This window comes from Miscanthus floridulus, chromosome 19 (genome assembly GCF_019320115.1).
Source record: "Miscanthus floridulus cultivar M001 chromosome 19, ASM1932011v1, whole genome shotgun sequence".
NCBI classification, from domain to species: Eukaryota; Viridiplantae; Streptophyta; class Magnoliopsida; order Poales; family Poaceae; genus Miscanthus; species Miscanthus floridulus.
Window position 1 is genome coordinate 110,800,284 of NC_089598.1, and position 10,162 is coordinate 110,810,445.

The following is a 10,162-nucleotide window of genomic DNA, read 5'->3' on the forward strand; positions in this document are numbered from 1 at the left end:
AATGATGTAAATAAAAAATTATAGCTTTAAAGACAAAACAACACATACATGTTAAGACTTTGGATAACGCTATACCTTTTCTTCTGTTGCAACGTACGAACATTTTTGTTAGTATATATAAGGGCACTTCCAATGCAGAAACCACTATAGTTTCTATGGACATTAATTATATTGCCACCTAAGCGTTTTTGTTGATGTGGCAAGGTAGTTATTAAAGAGAGAGACAAAAAATCATATAAACCGGGTCTAAGTTAGAAACCATGTCTACACGAGAACCAAGACATAAAATGGTGATGTGATTGATAGAGAATAGAGAGAGAATGTATGTGATTGGATAGAAAATTGTACTGTAAAAACTATCCATTGGGATTATGATTTTTATATACAGTGTCTATAGAAATTAATATGTATAGAAACTACCACGGTTCATAATCGCACGTGGCGTCGTGCGTGGCGGGCATGCTTGCGGTGAACTCCGCGCCGCGTACGGCGTACTTGCACAGCTTTCAAGGGCTGGCTGTCCCGTGACTGTGACTGTGAGGCTGTGCCTGCAGTCAGCGTGCGAGCGTGTGCATGTGAAGCGTCCACTTCATAGAAACTTCGTCGGTGATCCATCCAGCTACCTCTGCTCAGCTCAGCTGCTGCCGTGTGCATGGTTTTTCAAACAGTGACAAGCACCGCGACAACCCAACAGCTCCAGATAGCTACCTCGTCGTCGTCCTTCCTCTCGACGTCGTCTTCCTCGTCCTCTCCTCTTCGATATATATGTACACGCCGCACGGACACACTTTGGCTTGTCGTCGAGCTCGACCGATCCATCAGTTCCACTTCCATCGTGGCGCCCACCGACACCGATCACACAGCTAGCGAAGCCATCAAGACGCACGAACATAGAGATCGATCGTACGTGACGACGACGGCGATATCAATGGCGCCGACGACGAAGACCGTGCCGCCGCCGGCGAGCTCGGCTAGGCCGCTAGCAGTGGCTTGGCACGTGCGGTCCCCGAGCGTGCCGTGCCACACGCACCCGCTGCTGGCGGACGTGGACGACCAGCTCCTGGCGCTGCGGTCGTGGACGTCCCACCCGGGGCCCAAGTACCCGCTATCACTGGCGCACGTGCGCGCGCTCCTCTGCGTGCTGGATGAGCTGCTGCGCCTCCCGCTGGCGCAGGCCGCTTTGTCCCGCGCCGCCGGCACCGCCGACTCCGACGGCCTGCTGGACGGCTTCCTCGTCCTGGCCGACGCCTTCGGCACGTTCCTTGCGGCGCTGGTGGCGCTCCGGCAGCACGCGGCCGAGCTCCGCGCCGCCGTGCGCAGACGCGACGGCGCCAAGCTGGCCTCGGCCGCGCGCGCAGCCGCAGGCCGGGAGGGAGCTCGAGCAGCTCGCCGCCGCCGTGGCACGCGAGGCTGCCAAGTGCGCGCGCCCTGCTGTTGCCACCTCCACCACCGGCGGCGGCATGGGCGGCGGCGCGCACGCGGAGGCTGAGGTCGCGAGGGCGGTCAACGAGGCCGTCAAGGATACCGCGGCGGCCGCCGCGGCCGTGTTCCTCGAGGTCGGCGCCGTCGCTGACGCCACGGCGGCGCTGGCGTCGCCGGCCTCGTCTTGGCCCAAGAAGAGCCGGCTGCTGCCGCTGTCCAGGAGCAGGCAGAGGTCGGTGATGGGTGACGGTGAGGAGCGGCGGGAGGGTGCGGCGCTGGAGAAGCTGCAGGAGCTGGAGCAGTGCGTGAGGGAGCTGGAGAGCGAGAGCGAGAAGGTGTTCAGGAGCCTCGTGCAGACCAGGGTTTCCTTGCTCAACATTCACGCCAACATTTTAGTGACAGCTTGGTGTGAAATGAGTTAAGGTTGATGCATCATGCTGCACACGACCTGAACAAAACCAAATAAAGTTGTATGATTATTATTAAGAGGTTAGTATTTTTTTAGGCTGCGATCATCAGTGTTCATGCACGAGCCAATGCAATACGTGCTTGTACTGTATGTGATTACAGCGGTGAGACATTAATAACATTGGGTTCTTTTTTTGGCAAAATAAAGAGTCACTACTAGAGAACAGACTTTAGAACGATGTCCCAATTTAGCATTAGCCTCGGCATTTTTTGCCCCCGGGACTAAAGGACCCTTTAGTCCCGGTTGGTAATACCAACCGGGACTAAAGGTCCCTGCCCAACGGTCGTCCGCGGGGCAGGGATCTTTAGTCCCGGCTGGTATTACCAACCGGGACTAAATCTTTTAGTCCCGGTTTGGGTGATGCCCCAGGAATAAAGATTAATCTTTAGTCCCGGTTTGGACCCCTAACCGGGACTAATTATCCCGGCCTATAATTCTGCTCAATTCTTCCTCTTGACATTGATGGCGGTGATGGGGAGAAGACACTAGGAGAAACAGAGAAGACATTTATTCAATGGCGCAAACGCTTCATCATCATTCCTGGGGCGCCACCGCTTCCCCTACCTCACCCTAGGTACGAATGAAAGTGAATGAAATATTATTTTCCATTAATTTTCTATTGGCTTCAAAAATAATTGACACACAAATTGTTTTTATAGCAGGGTCTCTCCCCAGCCTAGCCTAATCATTCATTCTCCATCTCATCACAGCGTCGCGGGGGGCGAGACGACTTCATCCCCACGGCGATCGCCAACTCCTACACCGGCCCCATCGCCTCCACAACGATCTCCAACTCCTACACCGGCCCCACCGCCTCCACAACGATCTCCAACGTCTCCACGCCGGTCTCCACCAACACCGGCCTCATCGCCTCCACGCCGATCTCCAACACCGCCCCCACCCCCTCCACAGCGACGCACTACAAAGACGTCTAAGGTCCCGGCGGCAAAGAAGACCCCGAGAAAAAGAGTTATTTCTTAAGAAATACTTCCTGAAAAGACTGATGAGCAAATAGCAGCTGAAGAAGACAAAAAAGTAAAAGATTTTTTTATAGATATCAAAAACAAGAGTCAAGCGAAGCTTAAGGAGAAGCCGTACTTTTACATACCACGAGATGTGCTGAGGCAGAAGGTCGATGCTCACAAGAAAAAGATGATTGAACTTCGTAAGCCTTCGCCACTATCAGACTATGACCGCTCCCTCGTGAAGTCACATGATGCAGATAAGAAAAGGAAAAGAGCATCAGGGAAGGATGTCCCACAGCTCGGACAACAGAACCAACCAATGCAAAATCTTGTTGTTGCTAATGAATATGGTTCCAACATAGAAGTCTATCGACCAGACAACTCTGGAGAAGTGTCGGTTCAAGCCCTTAATGCTTTTTTTAAAGATACTGGTTTAACCTTGGATCAATTGACGGGCAAAGCTCCAATCCAGAACCTGAAAGTTGATACCTGGAAGACTTATAAATATGGCAAAAGTCTGTACAACCCTGCGGCTCTGAATGAATTGGGTACGCAAATGTACTTGCTCAACAAGTGGTACATGCAGGCGTGTGGCAGGGGTGAGCAGTGGATCTTTGTCAGATTTAGAGACCATCATTACTTCCGTGGCGATGACATCTTACATATTAGTTTTAAAGAATTGCATCAACTATTCCACTTGGACGCTCTGGACAAATCAATCATTAGCTCCTTTTGTTTGTAAGTGATTCTTACTTTTATTTAATAAACTCACTTCCATGCGTACGTGTATATAATTATCCTCACATGTAATTTATATTTATATATAGATTTCAGATGTCAGAGCTCCAAAGAATACAAGACACCAGTGTTGACTTCATTGATCCTTATATCGTATTCAAAACCGATATTATTGTCAAGGACCACTGGGTATCTGAAGCACAGACGAATATCATGAAGTTCTTCGTGAAGCAGCACGACAAGACAACAATACTTTTCCCGTACAACTTTGAGTAAGTGTTAATAATAATGTAGTCTACACATTTTATGTAATATCAATACAACTTATATGCATGTACGTGTGTATAAACCAATGCAGGTTTCACTGGATACTCATTGTCATTGAGTTAAACTCAAGTCAGTTAGTAATCTTGGACTCATTGAGAAAAGAGCGAGCACAATACCAAGATATGATAGACATTATCCAGGGGTAATTTCGATCTCTCGCGCACAACTATTATTGAATAGACTTTGCCATAATTTATTAACGATCGTACATTATTGGTCGCACAGGGTTCGGAAAGAGTTTATTCGGCAACACCGTAAGGATTGCAAGGCACCACTTAATGTAGTTGAAATACCAGTAAGTAGTACTATATATACTTCCCCACATGTTTAATTACTATATCGTACTTCAATTTACGTGTGAGATGATGAGAATAATCTTCTTCTCGTACAGTGGTGTTTGCGGCAGGAACCAGGTAATAACTTGTGTGGATACTACGTTTGTGAATTATCACTGCATACATAAGAAGAACTCCTGAAGATGTCCTCAGAGTATGTATATATCATTTTTTATTTATTTTTAAATGAATATATATATTTATATATATATATGTATTAATACTTTTTCTTTTATTTCAAATGCAAGATTGAATGGTTGAAACGAAGGGTCATGCAAAAAGACCATCTGAAAGCAGTTCAAGAGTCAATAGCATGATATCTTCTAGAAAAAGTGCTAAATCCCAACGTCGAGTTCTACTTTGATCTAAGGAACTAATGATGTAAATTAAATGTTTATTGATATCGTTATTTTCGAGAACAAGATTATGAAAGTGTTGTATATATACATATATATCTATAATATATATAGTTTCATACTTTATTCGAATAATGCTCGAGATGAGAATTAGATGTATTTATATGCGTGCGTGTATTTATATTAGCAGCGTAGAATACGTACATAAAAACATATTATATATTAAACAAATATGTGTAACTGAACTGAAAACAAATTAAACAAAAAAAAAAGAAAAAGAAAAGGAACCTTTAGTCCCGGTTGGGGTTACCAACCGGGACTAAAGGGTGAACCTTTAGTCCCGGTTGGGGTTACCAATCGGGACTAAAGGGTGCGCCAGGTTTGCTCAGCTGGAGGGCCTTTAGTCCCGGTTGGTAACACCAACCGGGACTAAAGGTCCCTCTTTAGTCCCGGCTTTATGACCCGGGACTGAAGGTTCCACCTTTAGTCCCGGGATCGTTGTCCCGGCGCGGTAACCGGGACTAAAGGCCGTTACCTCCCGGGACAAAGTCCATTCTGTAGTAGTGAGTATTGATCAATGCTTACGCCAAATACTCTCTGTTTCATATAGCCACTACCCTATTTCACAAAAAGGAATAATCTTTAATTCGGCCTCGCATAAGTTGTGCACTCAGCCAAACAAAAATTGAAATTTCAGCCTTTGACAAAAAAAAACTAAAAATAGACAATATTTTGAGCACAAAGCACAAATTCAAACAACAAAAACCTAAGCATTGAGGCTATTAGAAGGCAACCACCCATGATTGGCAAAAAATTTCATGGCCCAACTTCACTTCACAATTGGCCTAACACTCTTATTTTGTAATTGGGTCCAAAAACTTTGAAAAGAATAAATTCTTTTTTTTTGTCAAATACAACATCATTTCTACTCAACCAAATAGACCAGCATACTGCACTCACCCCACCCAAATTTGGAGACACGACTTTATTAGCGCTATTGTTTGCAGCCAATCCCCAAATAAATTAGCTACATTATGTGGCAGTTGTAAGCCAAAAGCAAGACTTGAGGTGCTCTCCAAATGAATATAGAGACATGGTAGTCCAAAATAAATGTTGGATAGTTTCCTTGTTATCGAAACAACAATTTTCACTAACTTTCCAACGTCTTTTGATTAAATTGTCCTTGATTAAAATAACACATTTATTTAAGAACCAGGTAAAGATCTTAATTAAGTTTCCACATGAATTCATTTGGAGGCATCAAATTTTGATTCATAATTTGGAGGCATCATTGAAAAGACCATTTTTGGTAGCACCCCATTTCAAAGAATCTTGTTGGTCATCAAGTCGTACAAACGCAACTTTCACAACTAGCCCATTCCATTTAGTTGACTTATCTCCCATTAGATACCTACGAAAGGAGATCAATATTGAGGGGTACAGAACTAAAGACATGTCACACTATAGCATGATTCTTCCTAGTAATGTTATATGAGATGGATATATATGATTTTTGAGGAAAAAGTTAACCAACCATTTATCCTCCCAAAGACGTAAGCCACTTGGGCCTGTAAACTTATGCAGGCCTGTCTTTGTGTTTCTCTCTAAACTCTTCAGAAGTTCTAGGGACAGCTCCGTCCTAGGTTAAGCTCCTTAATTAGCAGGAAGCTTATCATGCAAACGACGATTATATGTATATATATTACTCCATCCATCCCAAAATAAGTGTCGTTCTTGTTTTCTGAGGAGGCAAATGATTTTAACTTTGACCAAATATTTTAAAAAATATTAATATTTATAATACATAATTAATATCATTAGATAATTTATTGAATATATTTTTATAATAAGATATAAATGTTGCTAATATTATAGTGATATACTTATTTTGGAGCGCAGGGAGACTATGTCCTGCACCCATTGTTACATCCTGGACTGCGTGCATGCGTGCATATAGAGTTGTACATCAATCTGTGCGTGAGGCTACGCTGCTTCCGCTTCCACACGCGCATACAAAAATACAGTACAACACGAGTAGTCAAGCATTCATACGGTGTAAAACGTGCGCAAGTCAATTTTCTCCTTCTCGGAGGTAATAAGCTTCCACGAAAAAAATCATTCTGTAAGGCACGCCCCCAACCCTAGCCCCCCCGACCCCTATGGCCCCTTGCCCGCCCCCACCGCCGGTCGCCTCCCCTCCCTACCTCCCGCTCCTTTTCCCCACCCCCGCGAGCGCGCGCGGGCGCTGGCAAGCCACCGCCGCCCCCATCCGCGTCGAGCTCGCGGCCAACGCCGTCGACTACCTCTCCGCCGCCGTTGGCCGCCTCCCACGGGCCGCCCACGCCGGATCCCGCCACCGAGGACGCTACAGACGGCCTGCCGAGCGGTTGCCTCCACACCAACACCGGCGCCCTCTTCCGTTCGTGTGCGGCTGGTGAACTCGACCCGCTGCCGGCGGCCGGCCACCCTCGGGCTCGCCCACCGCCGGCGGCCAGTCCCTACCGCCCAGGCTCGCCCGCGCCGCCTTCGATGACGGGAGCCGCCGTCGGGGCCATCACTGGGCCTGCACCCACCGGATTCGGGGCTGGGATGCCTCCACGTGCTCCCTCATGGGCCGCACCGCCGCCAACGTCGGGCACCGCCGTCGCGGCCGCCACCGAGGCCACCCCCGCCGGATCCGGCACCGAGGCGGCTCCGCAGGCTCCATCAACGCCCTCGCCGCGGCGGCCGCCACCACCGACGGAGGCTGCCTCCCCGCCGCCGCCGGATGCTGCCCTGGGCACTCACGCGCGATGCCGATGCACGTGGCGCTCGCGGGCCAGCTGTCCGGCCGCTGCCGAGCGAGACCCTCCGCCGCCTCTAGCCTCGCCGGCGGCAGCGTCGGCGTTGGCCGCCACGGCCGACCCGCACGCGGATCTGATGGCATGCTGCTCATCCCCGCCTCTGGGCGGCCTCGACGGCGCTGGAAGCTCCTTCACCCTCTCACCTGACACGGCGCCTTTCCACCTAGGTTGTTCCTCTAGTGGGCGCACGAAGAGCCGTCGCTGGACGGACGATGACGGCGATGAGTCCGACGACGACAACCCTACCACCTACCTCGACGCCGTTCATCGTCTGACAAAGCCGATAGATGTGTCCCCACCGCGCGCCCAGGCTCGTCCGGTCATGACTCGGGGCCGTGGCGTCGTGGATGCTAGATGGCAGGGACCGGGGCGAAGATGGAGGAGACACAGTCGGCCACGCCCCCAGCTGGTGCACGGCCTGACTGCTCGGCCATTGGATGGCCATATCCCTGCCCGGCAATGACTTGGTCGCCGTGGAAGGGTCTTCGCCCCCAACGCCGATGGGTGGCGGGAGGTCCTCCCACGGCAGGAGACACAACATGCGACCACCTCGGTTGAGCATCACCAAAAGTAGCTCTCGCAGGATCCCCGCAGAGCTTTGCGACAGATGCTTTAACTATCTCTCCTACTCGCACCGTGTCGCAACTTGCCGGTTGCCATGACGTTGCCTGCGCTGCCACGGCTACCGCCACCTCGCTAAGGACTGCAGGTGGCCCAGGTCTACGAAGTCGGCGATGAAGGGTGGCAACTTGCCATGACACTCTGCTCGTGGTGGCCCTCCGACCTCCCAACCACTCGTCTGTCCGAGCTCAGATGGGGCCGTGCTTGAGGCCATGGGGGGTGCCGACGGCACCTGCCGACGACGACGCCACTGACACCGCCGGCGTAAGCCGGCGGGGGACATCAGCAAGGGTGTGCCTGTCGACAACACCTCGTCTTCTTGTGCTACACTTTGCTTCCTTGAGCCAGATCCGCTGGCATTGGCGTTGTGTGGGAGCACGGGACCTCCCGCATGGGTCGTCTCGTTCGACCCGATGTTGGAGGAGCTTGCCGCCTCGTTCGTCGTGAGCCGGCCAATGAGAGCAGCAACACCTGAGTGCCTGCCTACTCAGACGGTAGCCCCTCAGGAGGTTGAAGCACCACTGGTGGACACCTGTTCTCCGGCGACGGCTGCTCAGTGGACTACGGACTTATCTCTGATGTCGTCAGTGCAGGGGTCGCCGTAGCTCACGCCACCACGAGCGGGACCACCTGACGTCGCAGATGGCTGCACCACCCCTAGCGACGCGACGCCCATGCCACGCGAAGCTGCCCGACGTCTCGCTCGGTTCATTGAGGAGATGCAACTCAAGCGAATGTCGCATTTGATCGCCAGCCCACCAAGGCAGCAGATGGCAACCACAAGGCAACCCCTGCCAAAAAGGAGTAGACGGATTGCCGCTCAGCCGCTGGCGCATATTCCGACCTCTAGGGGGGCGAGATGCTCCTCATGCAGAGGATGGGCTTTGCACCGTCGCAGCTCTAATTTCATCCGTGTCCAAGCGAGCATACGAGGACTTATTTCAGGGAACTTGACGTCAAGCGAAGTGGAAGCTCTGGACGAGCTGTTCCCGGCGACCAATGCTAGGACTGGTTGAAGACTCTTCTCGGATGATGGAGCAGGGTCGCGCGGCTAGCAGCGGAGACCGTAGGTTTCTACGCTGCTCTTAGTTCGGTGATTTACTTTTATGTAATATCGAAGTTCGAAACCGTCTGCCAGAAAGGTCCAATTACAACTGTAAGACCTCCTAAAGCGCTCATTAGAAATATGTCGTGTGTATGGTTAAACTCTTCTTCTTAATTATAATGATACGTAAATTTTTTGCGTATTCGAGAAAAAAAACATGTGCAGTTACAATGACACGCTGTCCAAGTCTCCATGCACCAAGCAATATTGCTATTGCCATTTAAAAAAAAATCTGAACAAGTGATATGTTTTGCTCTGATACTTGCAGTCCTGGCCTGGGACTGGGACGTGGGAGGGAGCTAGCAGTTGAAACCTGCACATGGGGAGAGCAAGGAGACAAATAGATTTTTTTTAAGACTCAGGAGAGAAATAGCTCTTTTTTTTAGCAACAGGAGAGAAATAGCTAACGCAGCCAAAACAAAAAAAGAGAATACATCTCGGCTTGGCATGTTAATCAGGCCCAGATTAGTGTATGTTGTATTTGCGCTCTTGGGCCATGACAGGCCCTAACCTCCTCTCAAAAGCCCATTCAATCGTTTGCCCACAAATTGCGGGCCGGTCAATCGGACATTCCCATCAGCCTACGGCCATCACATATTGTAGAGCGTATGTTTTTTTTCCGGAACACTCGTCGCTATGAACGAGCACATCACTTTCCACTCAGAACAATAGCATCATTAAATCAAAAAATAAATCTAGTATCACGTAAAATCGAGACTTAAATTTGGATGACTAAGTTACACCCCAAGGATCTTAATCAGCTGTCGCTCGAGATTGCTTGTTTAGAGTTAAAGGGAAAAACAAAGATGAAACCATCTTATTAACATAAGATCGGTCACACACCTAAAGGGCAAGTACGTCTGGATCGCTTGAGGGTCATAGGGACAGCTCGAGGATCGATACACACTACTGCATAACGATTTTGTAGGGGCGGCTCCAAACCATTTCTGCATACGGTTTGGTCAGCCGCCCATATGACCC

At 49.7% G+C, this 10,162-nt stretch overlaps 1 pseudogene; it reads left to right on the forward strand.

The window, feature by feature from the left end:
- Nucleotides 1–928: 928 nt before the first annotated feature.
- Nucleotides 929–1,844, forward strand: LOC136526614 (uncharacterized; annotated as a pseudogene).
- The last annotated feature ends 8,318 nt before the right edge of the window (nt 1,845–10,162 follow it).